The sequence below is a fragment of the Petromyzon marinus genome, chromosome 17 (assembly GCF_048934315.1).
Source record: "Petromyzon marinus isolate PM22_M1 ecotype Great Lakes invasive population chromosome 17, UKy_Petmar_22M1.pri1.0, whole genome shotgun sequence".
NCBI lineage: Eukaryota > Metazoa > Chordata > Hyperoartia > Petromyzontiformes > Petromyzontidae > Petromyzon > Petromyzon marinus.
The window spans coordinates 11,007,601-11,025,359 of record NC_133683.1 but is presented as its reverse complement, the minus strand read 5'-3'; the positions used below and the strand labels follow the sequence as shown (position 1 = coordinate 11,025,359).

The window sequence follows — 17,759 nt, the reverse complement described above, 5'->3', positions numbered from 1 at the left end:
ATCTGCATCAATTACACTTGCACCTAAGAACTTCCGTGTTTGTTGGCCGAAACATACTCGGTTTGAGATTTTGTCCCTGTTTCAAATATAAATGGCCGTGTGCGTGACTGATCCAAGTTTTACAAAACGGACAAAACACACCATATGTGGTGGCATCGTATGAACATTTTTTGTTAATATTCCGTATCTCTTAACACCTTGGCACATGCGGAATGGTCGTGATAACTTATTGTGCGCATATTCCATGGTAAAGTCACGTCAAGTAGTTTTTAGTTATTTTATTTTCTTTGAAACTATCTACGTGACTTTACCGAAAGACCCAAAGAATATGAATTCCTGCAGTCACGATAGCTTTAAGTCAATATTTATCGTGCGAAGTAACGGGTGGAGGCCCCATGGTGTAGATAGAGTCTCGGCGTATGTAATGGCCACCCCCTGGCAGGTTTTTGTTATCGCTTCTCGGCCTTTTGGCTAAGATCAAGTGTAGTATCTGTTCTTATCAGTTTAATATCTGATACGTACCACATTGTGGTACCTTATATTAAATTGATTTTTGGGACAGGGAGATGGAATAGGGGCTTGCTCCGTCCACTCCGCGCATCAACCCGGTATTGCAGTTTCTCCGGGAATGGTGCACCTCCCTGCTGGGGGAGGGACATCATCAAACAAAAGTAGAGTGTGGTGGGTTTTGGTAGCTCTGGTGCATTTGCAAACCCCATTGCCGCTGGTTGTCCGTAATTGGGTCCGTTCTCTCCTGCGCACCAGTCGCCTCCATCTTCTCATTTCTGACCAGGAGAGCAGTCAAATTTCAGAAATTTAAAATCTATCAAACATTTTTCAGAGATATCCAGTAGGGGTGGGTCAGAAAGTAATATGTCATATGCACATGTACTTATATACAAACAGTTTGTTTTATCCTGTACTGCTCTGTTTGTTACGTCTGCATAAAGCAGTATTGCGCATTATTCCGCAATTTACCTATCTTAGTCTATCCTGCTTCATGTGCTATGTCGAAAGGCCGTTGCCTGAATTTTTACTATACTTTCTTTAATTGGCAGTGTTATTAACGAACGAGATTTTTTCGATAGTTTTTTTCATTCGTATGTATTGGTCGAAGAATTTTCATCATTTATTTTGCATTTTCATATTCAAATTATCTGCATCAATTACACTTGCACCTAAGAACTTCCGTGTTTGTTGGCCGAAACATACTCGGTTTGAGATTTTGTCCCTGTTTCAAATATAAATGGCCGTGTGCGTGACTGATCCAAGTTTTACAAAACGGACAAAACACACCATATGTGGTGGCATCGTATGAACATTTTTTGTTAATATTCCGTATCTCTTAACACCTTGGCACATGCGGAATGGTCGTGATAACTTATTGTGCGCATATTCCATGGTAAAGTCACGTCAAGTAGTTTTTAGTTATTTTATTTTCTTTGAAACTATCTACGTGACTTTACCGAAAGACCCAAAGAATATGAATTCCTGAAGTCACGATAGCTTTAAGTCAATATTTATCGTGCGAAGTAACAGGTGGAGGCCCCATGGTGTACAGAGAGTCTCGGCGTATGTAATCGCCACCCCCTGGCATGTTGGTGTTATCGCTTCTCGGCCTTTTGGCTAAGATCAAGTGTAGTATCTGCTCTTATCAGTTTAATATCTGATACGTACCACATTGTGGTACCTTATATTAAATTGATTTTTGGGACAGGGAGATGGAATAGGGGCTTGCTCCGTCCACTCCGCGCATCAACCCGGTATTGCAGTTTCTCCGGGAATGGTGCACCTCCCTGCTGGGGGAGGGACATCATCAAACAAAAGTAGAGTGTGGTGGGTTTTGGTAGCTCTGGTGCATTTGCAAACCCCATTGCCGCTGGTTGTCCGCAATTGGGTCCGTTCTCTCCTGCTCACCAGTCGCCTCCATCTTCTCATTTCTGACCAGGAGAGCAGTCAAATTTCAGAATTTTAAAATCTATCAAACATTTTTCAGAGATATCCAGTAGGGGTGGGTCAGACAGTAATATGTCATATGGACATGTACTTATATACAAACAGTTTGTTTTATCCTGTACTGCTCTGTTTGTTACGTCTGCATAAAGCAGTATTGCGCATTATTCTGCAATTTACCTATCTTAGTCTATCCTGCTTCATGTGCTATGTCGAAAGGCCATTGCCTGAATTTTTACTATACTTTCTTTAATTGGCAGTGTTATTAACGAACGAGATTTTTTCGATAGTTTTTTTCATTCGTATGTATTGGTCGAAGAATTTTCATCATTTATTTTGCATTTTCATTTTCAAATTATCTGCATCAATTACACTTGCACCTAAGAACTTCCGTGTTTGTTGGCCGAAACATACTCGGTTTGAGATTTTGTCCCTGTTTCAAATATAAATGGCCGTGTGCGTGACTGATCCAAGTTTTACAAAACGGACAAAACACACCATATGTGGTGGCATCGTATGAACATTTTTTGTTAATATTCCGTATCTCTTAACACCTTGGCACATGCGGAATGGTCGTGATAACTTATTGTGCGCATATTCCATGGTAAAGTCACGTCAAGTAGTTTTTAGTTATTTTATTTTCTTTGAAACTATCTACGTGACTTTACCGAAAGACCCAAAGAATATGAATTCCTGCAGTCACGATAGCTTTAAGTCAATATTTATCGTGCGAAGTAACGGGTGGAGGCCCCATGGTGTACAGAGAGTCTCGGCGTATGTAATCGCCACCCCCTGGCATGTTGGTGTTATCGCTTCTCGGCCTTTTGGCTAAGATCAAGTGTAGTATCTGTTCTTATCAGTTTAATATCTGATACGTACCACATTGTGGTACCTTATATTAAATTGATTTTTGGGACAGGGAGATGGAATAGGGGCTTGCTCCGTCCACTCCGCGCATCAACCCGGTATTGCAGTTTCTCCGGGAATGGTGCACCTCCCTGCTGGGGGAGGGACATCATCAAACAAAAGTAGAGTGTGGTGGGTTTTGGTAGCTCTGGTGCATTTGCAAACCCCATTGCCGCTGGTTGTCCGTAATTGGGTCCGTTCTCTCCTGCTCACCAGTCGCCTCCATCTTCTCATTTCTGACCAGGAGAGCAGTCAAATTTCAGAATTTTAAAATCTATCAAACATTTTTCAGAGATATCCAGTAGGGGTGGGTCAGAAAGTAATATGTCATATGCACATGTACTTATATACAAACAGTTTGTTTTATCCTGTACTGCTCTGTTTGTTACGTCTGCATAAAGCAGTATTGCGCATTATTCCGCAATTTACCTATCTTAGTCTATCCTGCTTCATGTGCTATGTCGAAAGGCCATTGCCTGAATTTTTACTATACTTTCTTTAATTGGCAGTGTTATTAACGAACGAGATTTTTTCGATAGTTTTTTTCATTCGTATGTATTGGTCGAAGAATTTTCATCATTTATTTTGCATTTTCATATTCAAATTATCTGCATCAATTACACTTGCACCTAAGAACTTCCGTGTTTGTTGGCCGAAACATACTCGGTTTGAGATTTTGTCCCTGTTTCAAATATAAATGGCCGTGTGCGTGACTGATCCAAGTTTTACAAAACGGACAAAACACACCATATGTGGTGGCATCGTATGAACATTTTTTGTTAATATTCCGTATCTCTTAACACCTTGGCACATGCGGAATGGTCGTGATAACTTATTGTGCGCATATTCCATGGTAAAGTCACGTCAAGTAGTTTTTAGTTATTTTATTTTCTTTGAAACTATCTACGTGACTTTACCGAAAGACCCAAAGAATATGAATTCCTGCAGTCACGATAGCTTTAAGTCAATATTTATCGTGCGAAGTAACGGGTGGAGGCCCCATGGTGTACAGAGAGTCTCGGCGTATGTAATCGCCACCCCCTGGCATGTTGGTGTTATCGCTTCTCGGCCTTTTGGCTAAGATCAAGTGTAGTATCTGTTCTTATCAGTTTAATATCTGATACGTACCACATTGTGGTACCTTATATTAAATTGATTTTTGGGACAGGGAGATGGAATAGGGGCTTGCTCCGTCCACTCCGCGCATCAACCCGGTATTGCAGTTTCTCCGGGAATGGTGCACCTCCCTGCTGGGGGAGGGACATCATCAAACAAAAGTAGAGTGTGGTGGGTTTTGGTAGCTCTGGTGCATTTGCAAACCCCATTGCCGCTGGTTGTCCGTAATTGGGTTGCGTTCTCTCCTGCTCACCAGTCGCCTCCATCTTCTCATTTCTGACCAGGAGAGCAGTCAAATTTCAGAATTTTAAAATCTATCAAACATTTTTCAGAGATATCCAGTAGGGGTGGGTCAGAAAGTAATATGTCATATGCACATGTACTTATATACAAACAGTTTGTTTTATCCTGTACTGCTCTGTTTGTTACGTCTGCATAATGCAGTATTGCGCATTATTCCGCAATTTACCTATCTTAGTCTATCCTGCTTCATGTGCTATGTCGAAAGGCCATTGCCTGAATTTTTACTATACTTTCTTTAATTGGCAGTGTTATTAACGAACGAGATTTTTTCGATAGTTTTTTTCATTCGTATGTATTGGTCGAAGAATTTTGATCATTTATTTTGCATTTTCATATTCAAATTATCTGCATCAATTACACTTGCACCTAAGAACTTCCGTGTTTGTTGGCCGAAACATACTCGGTTTGAGATTTTGTCCCTGTTTCAAATATAAATGGCCGTGTGCGTGACTGATCCAAGTTTTACAAAACGGACAAAACACACCATATGTGGTGGCATCGTATGAACATTTTTTGTTAATATTCCGTATCTCTTAACACCTTGGCACATGCGGAATGGTCGTGATAACTTATTGTGCGCATATTCCATGGTAAAGTCACGTCAAGTAGTTTTTAGTTATTTTATTTTCTTTGAAACTATCTACGTGACTTTACCGAAAGACCCAAAGAATATGAATTCCTGCAGTCACGATAGCTTTAAGTCAATATTTATCGTGCGAAGTAACGGGTGGAGGCCCCATGGTGTACAGAGAATCTCGGCGTATGTAATCGCCACCCCCTGGCATGTTGGTGTTATCGCTTCTCGGCCTTTTGGCTAAGATCAAGTGTAGTATCTGTTCTTATCAGTTTAATATCTGATACGTACCACATTGTGGTACCTTATATTAAATTGATTTTTGGGACAGGGAGATGGAATAGGGGCTTGCTCCGTCCACTCCGCGCATCAACCCGGTATTGCAGTTTCTCCGGGAATGGTGCACCTCCCTGCTGGGGGAGGGACATCATCAAACAAAAGTAGAGTGTGTTGGGTTTTGGTAGCTCTGGTGCATTTGCAAACCCCATTGCCGCTGGTTGTCCGTAATTGGGTTGCGTTCTCTCCTGCTCACCAGTCGCCTCCATCTTCTCATTTCTGACCAGGAGAGCAGTCAAATTTCAGAAATTAAAAATCTATCAAACATTTTTCAGAGATATCCAGTAGGGGTGGGTCAGGAAGTAATATGTCATATGCACATGCACTTATATACAAACAGTTTGTTTTATCCTGTACTGCTCTGTTTGTTACGTCTGCATAATGCAGTATTGCGCATTATTCCGCAATTTACCTATCTTAGTCTATCCTGCTTCATGTGCTATGTCGAAAGGCCATTGCCTGAATTTTTACTATACTTTCTTTAATTGGCAGTGTTATTAACGAACGAGATTTTTTCGATAGTTTTTTTCATTCGTATGTATTGGTCGAAGAATTTTGATCATTTATTTTGCATTTTCATATTCAAATTATCTGCATCAATTACACTTGCACCTAAGAACTTCCGTGTTTGTTGGCCGAAACATACTCGGTTTGAGATTTTGTCCCTGTTTCAAATATAAATGGCCGTGTGCGTGACTGATCCAAGTTTTACAAAACGGACAAAACACACCATATGTGGTGGCATCGTATGAACATTTTTTGTTAATATTCCGTATCTCTTAACACCTTGGCACATGCGGAATGGTCGTGATAACTTATTGTGCGCATATTCCATGGTAAAGTCACGTCAAGTAGTTTTTAGTTATTTTATTTTCTTTGAAACTATCTACGTGACTTTACCGAAAGACCCAAAGAATATGAATTCCTGCAGTCACGATAGCTTTAAGTCAATATTTATCGTGCGAAGTAACGGGTGGAGGCCCCATGGTGTACAGAGAGTCTCGGCGTATGTAATCGCCACCCCCTGGCATGTTGGTGTTATCGCTTCTCGGCCTTTTGGCTAAGATCAAGTGTAGTATCTGTTCTTATCAGTTTAATATCTGATACGTACCACATTGTGGTACCTTATATTAAATTGATTTTTGGGACAGGGAGATGGAATAGGGGCTTGCTCCGTCCACTCCGCGCATCAACCCGGTATTGCAGTTTCTCCGGGAATGGTGCACCTCCCTGCTGGGGGAGGGACATCATCAAACAAAAGTAGAGTGTGGTGGGTTTTGGTAGCTCTGGTGCATTTGCAAACCCCATTGCCGCTGGTTGTCCGTAATTGGGTCCGTTCTCTCCTGCTCACCAGTCGCCTCCATCTTCTCATTTCTGACCAGGAGAGCAGTCAAATTTCAGAAATTTAAAATCTATCAAACATTTTTCAGAGATATCCAGTAGGGGTGGGTCAGAAAGTAATATGTCATATGCACATGTACTTATATACAAACAGTTTGTTTTATCCTGTACTGCTCTGTTTGTTACGTCTGCATAAAGCAGTATTGCGCATTATTCCGCAATTTACCTATCTTAGTCTATCCTGCTTCATGTGCTATGTCGAAAGGCCATTGCCTGAATTTTTACTATACTTTCTTTAATTGGTAGTGTTATTAACGAACGAGATTTTTTCGATAGTTTTTTTCATTCGTATGTATTGGTCGAAGAATTTTCATCATTTATTTTGCATTTTCATATTCAAATTATCTGCATCAATTACACTTGCACCTAAGAACTTCCGTGTTTGTTGGCCGAAACATACTCGGTTTGAGATTTTGTCCCTGTTTCAAATATAAATGGCCGTGTGCGTGACTGATCCAAGTTTTACAAAACGGACAAAACACACCATATGTGGTGGCATCGTATGAACATTTTTTGTTAATATTCCGTATCTCTTAACACCTTGGCACATGCGGAATGGTCGTGATAACTTATTGTGCGCATATTCCATGGTAAAGTCACGTCAAGTAGTTTTTAGTTATTTTATTTTCTTTGAAACTATCTACGTGACTTTACCGAAAGACCCAAAGAATATGAATTCCTGCAGTCACGATAGCTTTAAGTCAATATTTATCGTGCGAAGTAACGGGTGGAGGCCCCATGGTGTACAGAGAGTCTCGGCGTATGTAATCGCCACCTCCTGGCATGTTGGTGTTATCGCTTCTCGGCCTTTTGGCTAAGATCAAGTGTAGTATCTGTTCTTATCAGTTTAATATCTGATACGTACCACATTGTGGTACCTTATATTAAATTGATTTTTGGGACAGGGAGATGGAATAGGGGCTTGCTCCGTCCACTCCGCGCATCAACCCGGTATTGCAGTTTCTCCGGGAATGGTGCACCTCCCTGCTGGGGGAGGGACATCATCAAACAAAAGTAGAGTGTGTTGGGTTTTGGTAGCTCTGGTGCATTTGCAAACCCCATTGCCGCTGGTTGTCCGTAATTGGGTTGCGTTCTCTCCTGCTCACCAGTCGCCTCCATCTTCTCATTTCTGACCAGGAGAGCAGTCAAATTTCAGAAATTTAAAATCTATCAAACATTTTTCAGAGATATCCAGTAGGGGTGGGTCAGAAAGTAATATGTCATATGCACATGTACTTATATACAAACAGTTTGTTTTATCCTGTACTGCTCTGTTTGTTACGTCTGCATAAAGCAGTATTGCGCATTATTCCGCAATTTACCTATCTTAGTCTATCCTGCTTCATGTGCTATGTCGAAAGGCCATTGCCTGAATTTTTACTATACTTTCTTTAATTGGTAGTGTTATTAACGAACGAGATTTTTTCGATAGTTTTTTTCATTCGTATGTATTGGTCGAAGAATTTTCATCATTTATTTTGCATTTTCATATTCAAATTATCTGCATCAATTACACTTGCACCTAAGAACTTCCGTGTTTGTTGGCCGAAACATACTCGGTTTGAGATTTTGTCCCTGTTTCAAATATAAATGGCCGTGTGCGTGACTGATCCAAGTTTTACAAAACGGACAAAACACACCATATGTGGTGGCATCGTATGAACATTTTTTGTTAATATTCCGTATCTCTTAACACCTTGGCACATGCGGAATGGTCGTGATAACTTATTGTGCGCATATTCCATGGTAAAGTCACGTCAAGTAGTTTTTAGTTATTTTATTTTCTTTGAAACTATCTACGTGACTTTACCGAAAGACCCAAAGAATATGAATTCCTGCAGTCACGATAGCTTTAAGTCAATATTTATCGTGCGAAGTAACGGGTGGAGGCCCCATGGTGTACAGAGAGTCTCGGCGTATGTAATCGCCACCTCCTGGCATGTTGGTGTTATCGCTTCTCGGCCTTTTGGCTAAGATCAAGTGTAGTATCTGTTCTTATCAGTTTAATATCTGATACGTACCACATTGTGGTACCTTATATTAAATTGATTTTTGGGACAGGGAGATGGAATAGGGGCTTGCTCCGTCCACTCCGCGCATCAACCCGGTATTGCAGTTTCTCCGGGAATGGTGCACCTCCCTGCTGGGGGAGGGACATCATCAAACAAAAGTAGAGTGTGTTGGGTTTTGGTAGCTCTGGTGCATTTGCAAACCCCATTGCCGCTGGTTGTCCGTAATTGGGTTGCGTTCTCTCCTGCTCACCAGTCGCCTCCATCTTCTCATTTCTGACCAGGAGAGCAGTCAAATTTCAGAAATTAAAAATCTATCAAACATTTTTCAGAGATATCCAGTAGGGGTGGGTCAGGAAGTAATATGTCATATGCACATGCACTTATATACAAACAGTTTGTTTTATCCTGTACTGCTCTGTTTGTTACGTCTGCATAATGCAGTATTGCGCATTATTCCGCAATTTACCTATCTTAGTCTATCCTGCTTCATGTGCTATGTCGAAAGGCCATTGCCTGAATTTTTACTATACTTTCTTTAATTGGCAGTGTTATTAACGAACGAGATTTTTTCGATAGTTTTTTTCATTCGTATGTATTGGTCGAAGAATTTTGATCATTTATTTTGCATTTTCATATTCAAATTATCTGCATCAATTACACTTGCACCTAAGAACTTCCGTGTTTGTTGGCCGAAACATACTCGGTTTGAGATTTTGTCCCTGTTTCAAATATAAATGGCCGTGTGCGTGACTGATCCAAGTTTTACAAAACGGACAAAACACACCATATGTGGTGGCATCGTATGAACATTTTTTGTTAATATTCCGTATCTCTTAACACCTTGGCACATGCGGAATGGTCGTGATAACTTATTGTGCGCATATTCCATGGTAAAGTCACGTCAAGTAGTTTTTAGTTATTTTATTTTCTTTGAAACTATCTACGTGACTTTACCGAAAGACCCAAAGAATATGAATTCCTGCAGTCACGATAGCTTTAAGTCAATATTTATCGTGCGAAGTAACGGGTGGAGGCCCCATGGTGTACAGAGAGTCTCGGCGTATGTAATCGCCACCCCCTGGCATGTTGGTGTTATCGCTTCTCGGCCTTTTGGCTAAGATCAAGTGTAGTATCTGTTCTTATCAGTTTAATATCTGATACGTACCACATTGTGGGACCTTATATTAAATTGATTTTTGGGACAGGGAGATGGAATAGGGGCTTGCTCCGTCCACTCCGCGCATCAACCCGGTATTGCAGTTTCTCCGGGAATGGTGCACCTCCCTGCTGGGGGAGGGACATCATCAAACAAAAGTAGAGTGTGGTGGGTTTTGGTAGCTCTGGTGCATTTGCAAACCCCATTGCCGCTGGTTGTCCGTAATTGGGTTGCGTTCTCTCCTGCTCACCAGTCGCCTCCATCTTCTCATTTCTGACCAGGAGAGCAGTCAAATTTCAGAAATTAAAAATCTATCAAACATTTTTCAGAGATATCCAGTAGGGGTGGGTCAGGAAGTAATATGTCATATGCACATGCACTTATATACAAACAGTTTGTTTTATCCTGTACTGCTCTGTTTGTTACGTCTGCATAATGCAGTATTGCGCATTATTCCGCAATTTACCTATCTTAGTCTATCCTGCTTCATGTGCTATGTCGAAAGGCCATTGCCTGAATTTTTACTATACTTTCTTTAATTGGCAGTGTTATTAACGAACGAGATTTTTTCGATAGTTTTTTTCATTCGTATGTATTGGTCGAAGAATTTTGATCATTTATTTTGCATTTTCATATTCAAATTATCTGCATCAATTACACTTGCACCTAAGAACTTCCGTGTTTGTTGGCCGAAACATACTCGGTTTGAGATTTTGTCCCTGTTTCAAATATAAATGGCCGTGTGCGTGACTGATCCAAGTTTTACAAAACGGACAAAACACACCATATGTGGTGGCATCGTATGAACATTTTTTGTTAATATTCCGTATCTCTTAACACCTTGGCACATGCGGAATGGTCGTGATAACTTATTGTGCGCATATTCCATGGTAAAGTCACGTCAAGTAGTTTTTAGTTATTTTATTTTCTTTGAAACTATCTACGTGACTTTACCGAAAGACCCAAAGAATATGAATTCCTGCAGTCACGATAGCTTTAAGTCAATATTTATCGTGCGAAGTAACGGGTGGAGGCCCCATGGTGTACAGAGAGTTTCGGCGTATGTAATCGCCACCCCCTGGCATGTTGGTGTTATCGCTTCTCGGCCTTTTGGCTAAGATCAAGTGTAGTATCTGCTCTTATCAGTTTAATATCTGATACGTACCACATTGTGGTACCTTATTTTAAATTGATTTTTGGGACAGGGAGATGGAATAGGGGCTTGCTCCGTCCACTCCGCGCATCAACCCGGTATTGCAGTTTCTCCGGGAATGGTGCACCTCCCTGCTGGGGGAGGGACATCATCAAACAAAAGTAGAGTGTGGTGGGTTTTGGTAGCTCTGGTGCATTTGCAAACCCCATTGCCGCTGGGTGTCCGTAATTGGGTCCGTTCTCTCCTGCTCACCAGTCGCCTCCATCTTCTCATTTCTGACCAGGAGAGCAGTCAAATTTCAGAAATTTAAAATCTATCAAACATATTTCAGAGATATCCAGTAGGGGTGGGTCAGGAAGTAATATGTCATATGCACATGCACTAATATACAAACAGTTTGTTTTATCCTGTACTGCTCTGTTTGTTACGTCTTCATAATGCAGTATTGCGCATTATTCCGTAATTTACCTATCTTAGTCTATCCTGCTTCATGTGCTATGTCGAAAGGCCATTGCCTGAATTTTTACTATACTTTCTTTAATTGGCAGTGTTATTAACGAACGAGATTTTTTCGATAGTTTTTTTCATTCGTATGTATTGGTCGAAGAATTTTCATCATTTATTTTGCATTTTCATATTCAAATTATCTGCATCAATTACACTTGCACCTAAGAACTTCCGTGTTTGTTGGCCGAAACATACTCGGTTTGAGATTTTGTCCCTGTTTCAAATATAAATGGCCGTGTGCGTGACTGATCCAAGTTTTACAAAACGGACAAAACACACCATATGTGGTGGCATCGTATGAACATTTTTTGTTAATATTCCGTATCTCTTAACACCTTGGCACATGCGGAATGGTCGTGATAACTTATTGTGCGCATATTCCATGGTAAAGTCACGTCAAGTAGTTTTTAGTTATTTTATTTTCTTTGAAACTATCTACGTGACTTTACCGAAAGACCCAAAGAATATGAATTCCTGCAGTCACGATAGCTTTAAGTCAATATTTATCGTGCGAAGTACCGGGTGGAGGCCCCATGGTGTAGAGAGAGTCTCGGCGTATGTAATCGCCACCCCCTGGCATGTTGGTGTTATCGCTTCTCGGCCTTTTGGCTAAGATCAAGTGTAGTATCTGTTCTTATCAGTTTAATATCTGATACGTACCACATTGTGGTACCTTATATTAAATTGATTTTTGGGACAGGGAGATGGAATAGGGGCTTGCTCCGTCCACTCCGCGCATCAACCCGGTATTGCATTTTCTCCGGGAATGGTGCACCTCCCTGCTGGGGGAGGGACATCATCAAACAAAAGTAGAGTGTGGTGGGTTTTGGTAGCTCTGGTTCATTTGCAAACCCCATTGCCGCTGGTTGTCCGTAATTGGGTGCGTTCTCTCCTGCTCACCAGTTGACTCCATATTCTCATTTCTGACCAGGAGAGCAGTCATATTTCAGAAATTTAAAATCTATCAAACATATTTCAGAGATATCCAGTAGGGGTGGGTCAGGAAGTAATATGTCATATGCACATGCACTAATATACAAACAGTTTGTTTTATCCTGTACTGCTCTGTTTGTTACGTCTTCATAATGCAGTATTGCGCATTATTCCGTAATTTACCTATCTTAGTCTATCCTGCTTCATGTGCTATGTCGAAAGGCCATTGCCTGAATTTTTACTATACTTTCTTTAATTGGCAGTGTTATTAACGAACGAGATTTTTTCGATAGTTTTTTTCATTCGTATGTATTGGTCGAAGAATTTTCATCATTTATTTTGCATTTTCATATTCAAATTATCTGCATCAATTACACTTGCACCTAAGAACTTCCGTGTTTGTTGGCCGAAACATACTCGGTTTGAGATTTTGTCCCTGTTTCAAATATAAATGGCCGTGTGCGTGACTGATCCAAGTTTTACAAAACGGACAAAACACACCATATGTGGTGGCATCGTATGAACATTTTTTGTTAATATTCCGTATCTCTTAACACCTTGGCACATGCGGAATGGTCGTGATAACTTATTGTGCGCATATTCCATGCTAAAGTCACGTCAAGTAGTTTTTAGTTATTTTATTTTCTTTGAAACTATCTACGTGACTTTACCGAAAGACCCAAAGAATATGAATTCCTGCAGTCACGATAGCTTTAAGTCAATATTTATCGTGCGAAGTACCGGGTGGAGGCCCCATGGTGTAGAGAGAGTCTCGGCGTATGTAATCGCCACCCCCTGGCATGTTGGTGTTATCGCTTCTCGGCCTTTTGGCTAAGATCAAGTGTAGTATCTGTTCTTATCAGTTTAATATCTGATACGTACCACATTGTGGTACCTTATATTAAATTGATTTTTGGGACAGGGAGATGGAATAGGGGCTTGCTCCGTCCACTCCGCGCATCAACCCGGTATTGCAGTTTCTCCGGGAATGGTGCACCTCCCTGCTGGGGGAGGGACATCATCAAACAAAAGTAGAGTGTGGTGGGTTTTGGTAGCTCTGGTGCATTTGCAAACCCCATTGCCGCTGGTTGTCCGTAATTGGGTGCGTTCTCTCCTGCTCACCAGTTGACTCCATATTCTCATTTCTGACCAGGAGAGCAGTCATATTTCAGAAATTTAAAATCTATCAAACATATTTCAGAGATATCCAGTAGGGGTGGGTCAGGAAGTAATATGTCATATGCACATGCACTAATATACAAACAGTTTGTTTTATCCTGTACTGCTCTGTTTGTTACGTCTTCATAATGCAGTATTGCGCATTATTCCGTAATTTACCTATCTTAGTCTATCCTGCTTCATGTGCTATGTCGAAAGGCCATTGCCTGAATTTTTACTATACTTTCTTTAATTGGCAGTGTTATTAACGAACGAGATTTTTTCGATAGTTTTTTTCATTCGTATGTATTGGTCGAAGAATTTTCATCATTTATTTTGCATTTTCATATTCAAATTATCTGCATCAATTACACTTGCACCTAAGAACTTCCGTGTTTGTTGGCCGAAACATACTCGGTTTGAGATTTTGTCCCTGTTTCAAATATAAATGGCCGTGTGCGTGACTGATCCAAGTTTTACAAAACGGACAAAACACACCATATGTGGTGGCATCGTATGAACATTTTTTGTTAATATTCCGTATCTCTTAACACCTTGGCACATGCGGAATGGTCGTGATAACTTATTGTGCGCATATTCCATGGTAAAGTCACGTCAAGTAGTTTTTAGTTATTTTATTTTCTTTGAAACTATCTACGTGACTTTACCGAAAGACCCAAAGAATATGAATTCCTGCAGTCACGATAGCTTTAAGTCAATATTTATCGTGCGAAGTAACGGGTGGAGGCCCCATGGTGTAGAGAGAGTCTCGGCGTATGTAATCGCCACCCCCTGGCATGTTGGTGTTATCGCTTCTCGGCCTTTTGGCTAAGATCAAGTGTAGTATCTGTTCTTATCAGTTTAATATCTGATACGTACCACATTGTGGTACCTTATATTAAATTGATTTTTGGGACAGGGAGATGGAATAGGGGCTTGCTCCGTCCACTCCGCGCATCAACCCGGTATTGCAGTTTCTTCGGGAATGGTGCACCTGTGATGCCGCCGCCACGGAGCCGATCGGCGGGTGGCCCACCTGCGATCTCGCCGCTCCGAGCGACGAGGCCGACATTGCTCCACCCCACCACCTCCCCACCCCCCCCCCCACCGGAACACACACGCACGCACTCCCCCACCATTAGAGCGCGTGGGGAGACACCCTGGCCGACAGGTTTTCACCCAGAAGCCCTCGTAAAGGGATAATCTTCACGGTTTCCTGCAGCCAGGGAATTGGACGGTCTCCCCCGACGCTAACACCCACCGCGGCGCCGTGACTTTGGTTGTAATTACATGGTCACGACGGGGCTGCCGAGCCACCGCGGGTAGACAGCACACACAACACACACGGGTCAGCAGGCAGGTAGGAGGGCAGAGCCACGAGCGGCGGGAAAGCAGGGTCGCCCTCTGGCTGGAGGGTCGCTGAGCAGGTAAATTTAGATGCGGACGTCGCTGAAAGCAACGGCCCGGGGGATGCTGGGATACAGATGGGCCTACCGATTGGCGGGTGATCCCAGCGAGCTGATTGGCCCGCGAGTCGGCACCAGGTAGCCCCTTTGATGTAGAAAGAATAAAGCGGGTCAGGGCGAAGGAAAAAGGTTCTCTGGCTACTCGAGTCAACCCCAGGCCCGTCAACTCCCGAGTCCAGCCGCGCGAACGTCCGTGGGACGTATCGACGCGCCGCGAGGACCAGACGGCAGTGACGACGAACCGTGAGTAAGAGAGAGAGAGAGGGAGTTGGGACTTAGCTTAAGAGCAAAACCGGAGAGGGTAAAGGGGAGAAGGACAGGTAGAGTGTAGTGCCGACTATCGAGAGATAGATCGGTCCTGCCCCGCTGATCCCGACTGACTCGGTTAAATAAGGGCTCGCCGACGCGGTGGAATAAATCGTCGGCGGTTACATAACGGACTGGTGTGGTTTTTGCGGAAGCGTGGGTGCGCTTGCTGTCGCGGTGGTCGTTACATAACAGACTGGTGTGGTTATTGCGGAAGCGTGGGTGCGCTTGCTGTCGCGGTGGTCGTTACATAACAGACTGGTGTGGTGGTTTTTGCGAGGGTGTGGAAAGAGAGTGGAAGCGTGGGTTCGCTTGCTGTTCTCGGTGGTCGCCGCGTGTGTGGAGCGGCGCCGCGTGGATTGTGTGCGCTACGAACCGTCGGCTGCGGACTCCTGCGTTGCGAGCGGATACCCGTCTCGCACGCATGCCCATCGCATAGCCCTTTAAACCCGTTTAAACCAATCCCCCCAAGCGTCGGAGTGAGCACGAACGACGTCGCTTACCCTCCGACCTTTGACCCCCTGTTACCCGCGTGTGATTGGTGCGTGGGACTGCGCGGGCGGGGAGCGTCGCGTTTGGGTGCCGGCGAAGCGCTAGCGGGTCCCAGGGAGGTCGAGTGTGATGCCCCACCGGCAGGAGACCCGGACTCGGGGGGGGACGGCACAGGGGGGGGAACAGGAGCGCGACGACCTTTCCCCGCCAGGGGAGGAGTGCGGCAGCGGCAGCTCCCACACTAGTGGAGAGTCTGGGAGCGTCGGTACTTCGCGGACAGGGTCGCAGGCAGGGGAGATCCCGGGGGCCGGCGACCCTAACAACTGCGATGGCTGGGTCATGTAGCCCGCATGCCCAGCCACCGCATGCCGAAACAGCTTTTGTTCAGCCGGATTGAGGGGGCTAAGCGGGCGCGGCACGGGCTAGAGAAGAGATGGAGTGATGTGGTACAGGAGGACGTGGAGCTGAGTGGACTTGCCAATAACTGGTACCAGCGGTGTCAAGATCGGCCTCTGTGGAGGAGGCTCGTGAAGGATTCTACTGGGCAGTTGGAGGTAGTCGCCCTCCAACAACAACGGAGGGCGGAGGAGCGACGCTCAGAACAACGAGCGGAGCGCCAGGTGGCTAAAGCACAGCAGGTTGGCACAGTAGGGGGCACAGGGTGGTGCATCAGCCAGTCATCTCAGTCAGTCGACCCGTGGCACCTGGGTCTGCCCCGTGACCTCCTGCCAGCGGGCGTTCGACACTTCACGTGGCCTCAGGGTGCACATAGCCTGGCACAAGCGTCGTGGTGACGTCACCGCCACTTAGTGGCGAATGGCGGTTGTTGTTGAGTCTATGTACCATCGGACACTCCACCCCCACAACTCCCAATTGGTGATGGGGCAGTTGTGGAGAGAGTGGAGAGTTTCCCATATGTGGGCAGTGTGCTCATGACCGGCTCCAGTTTAACAGCAGAGGTCTCACATCGAAACAGTCAAGCGGCAATATCTTTTCATCGGTTGCGTAACGCTGTGTGGAAGCTACGTGGTCTATCACTCCACACGAAGCTTCAGGTCTTCTCTGCCACGGTCATTCCCTCCCTTCTCTACGCTTGCGAAACTTGCACCCCCCTAATGGAACATCTTCGCCGTATAAACATTTAGGATGGCCTACCTACGATCCATCCTGGGTTTAACCAGGCTGGATTGTGTGAGCTCACAAATCCTTGAAAAATGTGGGCATGGACCCACGCACACACATCAAGTCCCATCGGTGAGCTCCTCCGGCAGACAAAGCTGCGTTGGCTGAGCCATGTAGCCCGCATGCCCAGCATGCCGAAACAGCTTTTGTTCGGCCGGATAGAGGGGGCTAACGGGTGCGGCACGGGCTAGAGAAGAGATGGAGTTATGTGGTACAGGAGGACGTGGAGCTGATTGGACAATGGAGGGCGGAGGAGCGACGCTCACAACAACGAGCAGAGCACCGGGTGGCTAAAGCACAGCAAGTTGGCACAGTAGGGGGCACAGGTGGTGCATCAGCCAGTCATCTCAGTCAGTCGACCCGTGGCACCTGGGTCTGCCCCGTGACCTCCTGCCAGCGGGCGTTCGACACTTCACGTAGCCTCAAGGTGCACATGGCCTGGCACAAGCGTCGTGTGACGTCACCACCACTTAGTGGCGAATGGCGGTTGTTGTAAGTCCATGCATGTCTGCCTTTTTCACCCGGTACTTACACTAGTCTATTTAATATAAGGTATCATAATGTGATATGTATCAGATATTAAACTGATAAGCCCAGATATTACACGTGATCTTAGCCAAAAGGCCAAGAAGCGACGCTTCACAACGATTCGTGGCGGAGCTTAACATACGCCGAAATTCTCTCTCTACACCATGGGTTCACGAAGATGCATCACATCCGTAACATCGCACAATGTTATTATAGCAATCCCATGCTTGATATCGTCTCAAAACATCTTAAAATAAATATTAATATTGTTTACACA

General features: G+C 44.0%; 14 non-coding genes across 14 annotated transcripts; 13 read left to right on the top strand and 1 right to left on the bottom strand.

Annotated features, from left to right (window-relative positions):
* Positions 1–451: 451 nt before the first annotated feature.
* LOC142925049 (U2 spliceosomal RNA) lies at positions 452–642 on the top strand. The gene has a single exon (XR_012942148.1). It is a non-coding gene; the product is annotated as a U2 spliceosomal RNA (small nuclear RNA).
* Positions 643–1,606: 964 nt separating this feature from the next.
* LOC142924986 (U2 spliceosomal RNA) lies at positions 1,607–1,797 on the top strand. Its single transcript, XR_012942088.1, has one exon. It is a non-coding gene; the product is annotated as a U2 spliceosomal RNA (small nuclear RNA).
* Positions 1,798–2,761: 964 nt separating this feature from the next.
* Positions 2,762–2,952, top strand: LOC142925048 (U2 spliceosomal RNA). Its single transcript, XR_012942147.1, has one exon. It is a non-coding gene; the product is annotated as a U2 spliceosomal RNA (small nuclear RNA).
* Positions 2,953–3,916: 964 nt separating this feature from the next.
* On the top strand, positions 3,917–4,107 carry LOC142925047 (U2 spliceosomal RNA). Its single transcript, XR_012942146.1, has one exon. It is a non-coding gene; the product is annotated as a U2 spliceosomal RNA (small nuclear RNA).
* A 965-nt stretch (positions 4,108–5,072) lies between these two features.
* Positions 5,073–5,263, top strand: LOC142925046 (U2 spliceosomal RNA). The gene has a single exon (XR_012942145.1). It is a non-coding gene; the product is annotated as a U2 spliceosomal RNA (small nuclear RNA).
* Positions 5,264–6,228: 965 nt separating this feature from the next.
* Positions 6,229–6,419, top strand: LOC142925045 (U2 spliceosomal RNA). Its single transcript, XR_012942144.1, has one exon. It is a non-coding gene; the product is annotated as a U2 spliceosomal RNA (small nuclear RNA).
* A 964-nt stretch (positions 6,420–7,383) lies between these two features.
* Positions 7,384–7,574, top strand: LOC142925044 (U2 spliceosomal RNA). The gene has a single exon (XR_012942143.1). It is a non-coding gene; the product is annotated as a U2 spliceosomal RNA (small nuclear RNA).
* Positions 7,575–8,539: 965 nt separating this feature from the next.
* On the top strand, positions 8,540–8,730 carry LOC142925043 (U2 spliceosomal RNA). Its single transcript, XR_012942142.1, has one exon. It is a non-coding gene; the product is annotated as a U2 spliceosomal RNA (small nuclear RNA).
* Positions 8,731–9,695: 965 nt separating this feature from the next.
* LOC142924978 (U2 spliceosomal RNA) lies at positions 9,696–9,886 on the top strand. The gene has a single exon (XR_012942080.1). It is a non-coding gene; the product is annotated as a U2 spliceosomal RNA (small nuclear RNA).
* A 965-nt stretch (positions 9,887–10,851) lies between these two features.
* Positions 10,852–11,042, top strand: LOC142924988 (U2 spliceosomal RNA). Its single transcript, XR_012942090.1, has one exon. It is a non-coding gene; the product is annotated as a U2 spliceosomal RNA (small nuclear RNA).
* Positions 11,043–12,006: 964 nt separating this feature from the next.
* LOC142925040 (U2 spliceosomal RNA) lies at positions 12,007–12,197 on the top strand. The gene has a single exon (XR_012942139.1). It is a non-coding gene; the product is annotated as a U2 spliceosomal RNA (small nuclear RNA).
* Positions 12,198–13,161: 964 nt separating this feature from the next.
* Positions 13,162–13,352, top strand: LOC142925042 (U2 spliceosomal RNA). The gene has a single exon (XR_012942141.1). It is a non-coding gene; the product is annotated as a U2 spliceosomal RNA (small nuclear RNA).
* Positions 13,353–14,316: 964 nt separating this feature from the next.
* Positions 14,317–14,507, top strand: LOC142924987 (U2 spliceosomal RNA). Its single transcript, XR_012942089.1, has one exon. It is a non-coding gene; the product is annotated as a U2 spliceosomal RNA (small nuclear RNA).
* A 2,901-nt stretch (positions 14,508–17,408) lies between these two features.
* Positions 17,409–17,590, bottom strand: LOC116943424 (U2 spliceosomal RNA). Its single transcript, XR_004402953.1, has one exon. It is a non-coding gene; the product is annotated as a U2 spliceosomal RNA (small nuclear RNA).
* Positions 17,591–17,759: the final 169 nt, after the last annotated feature.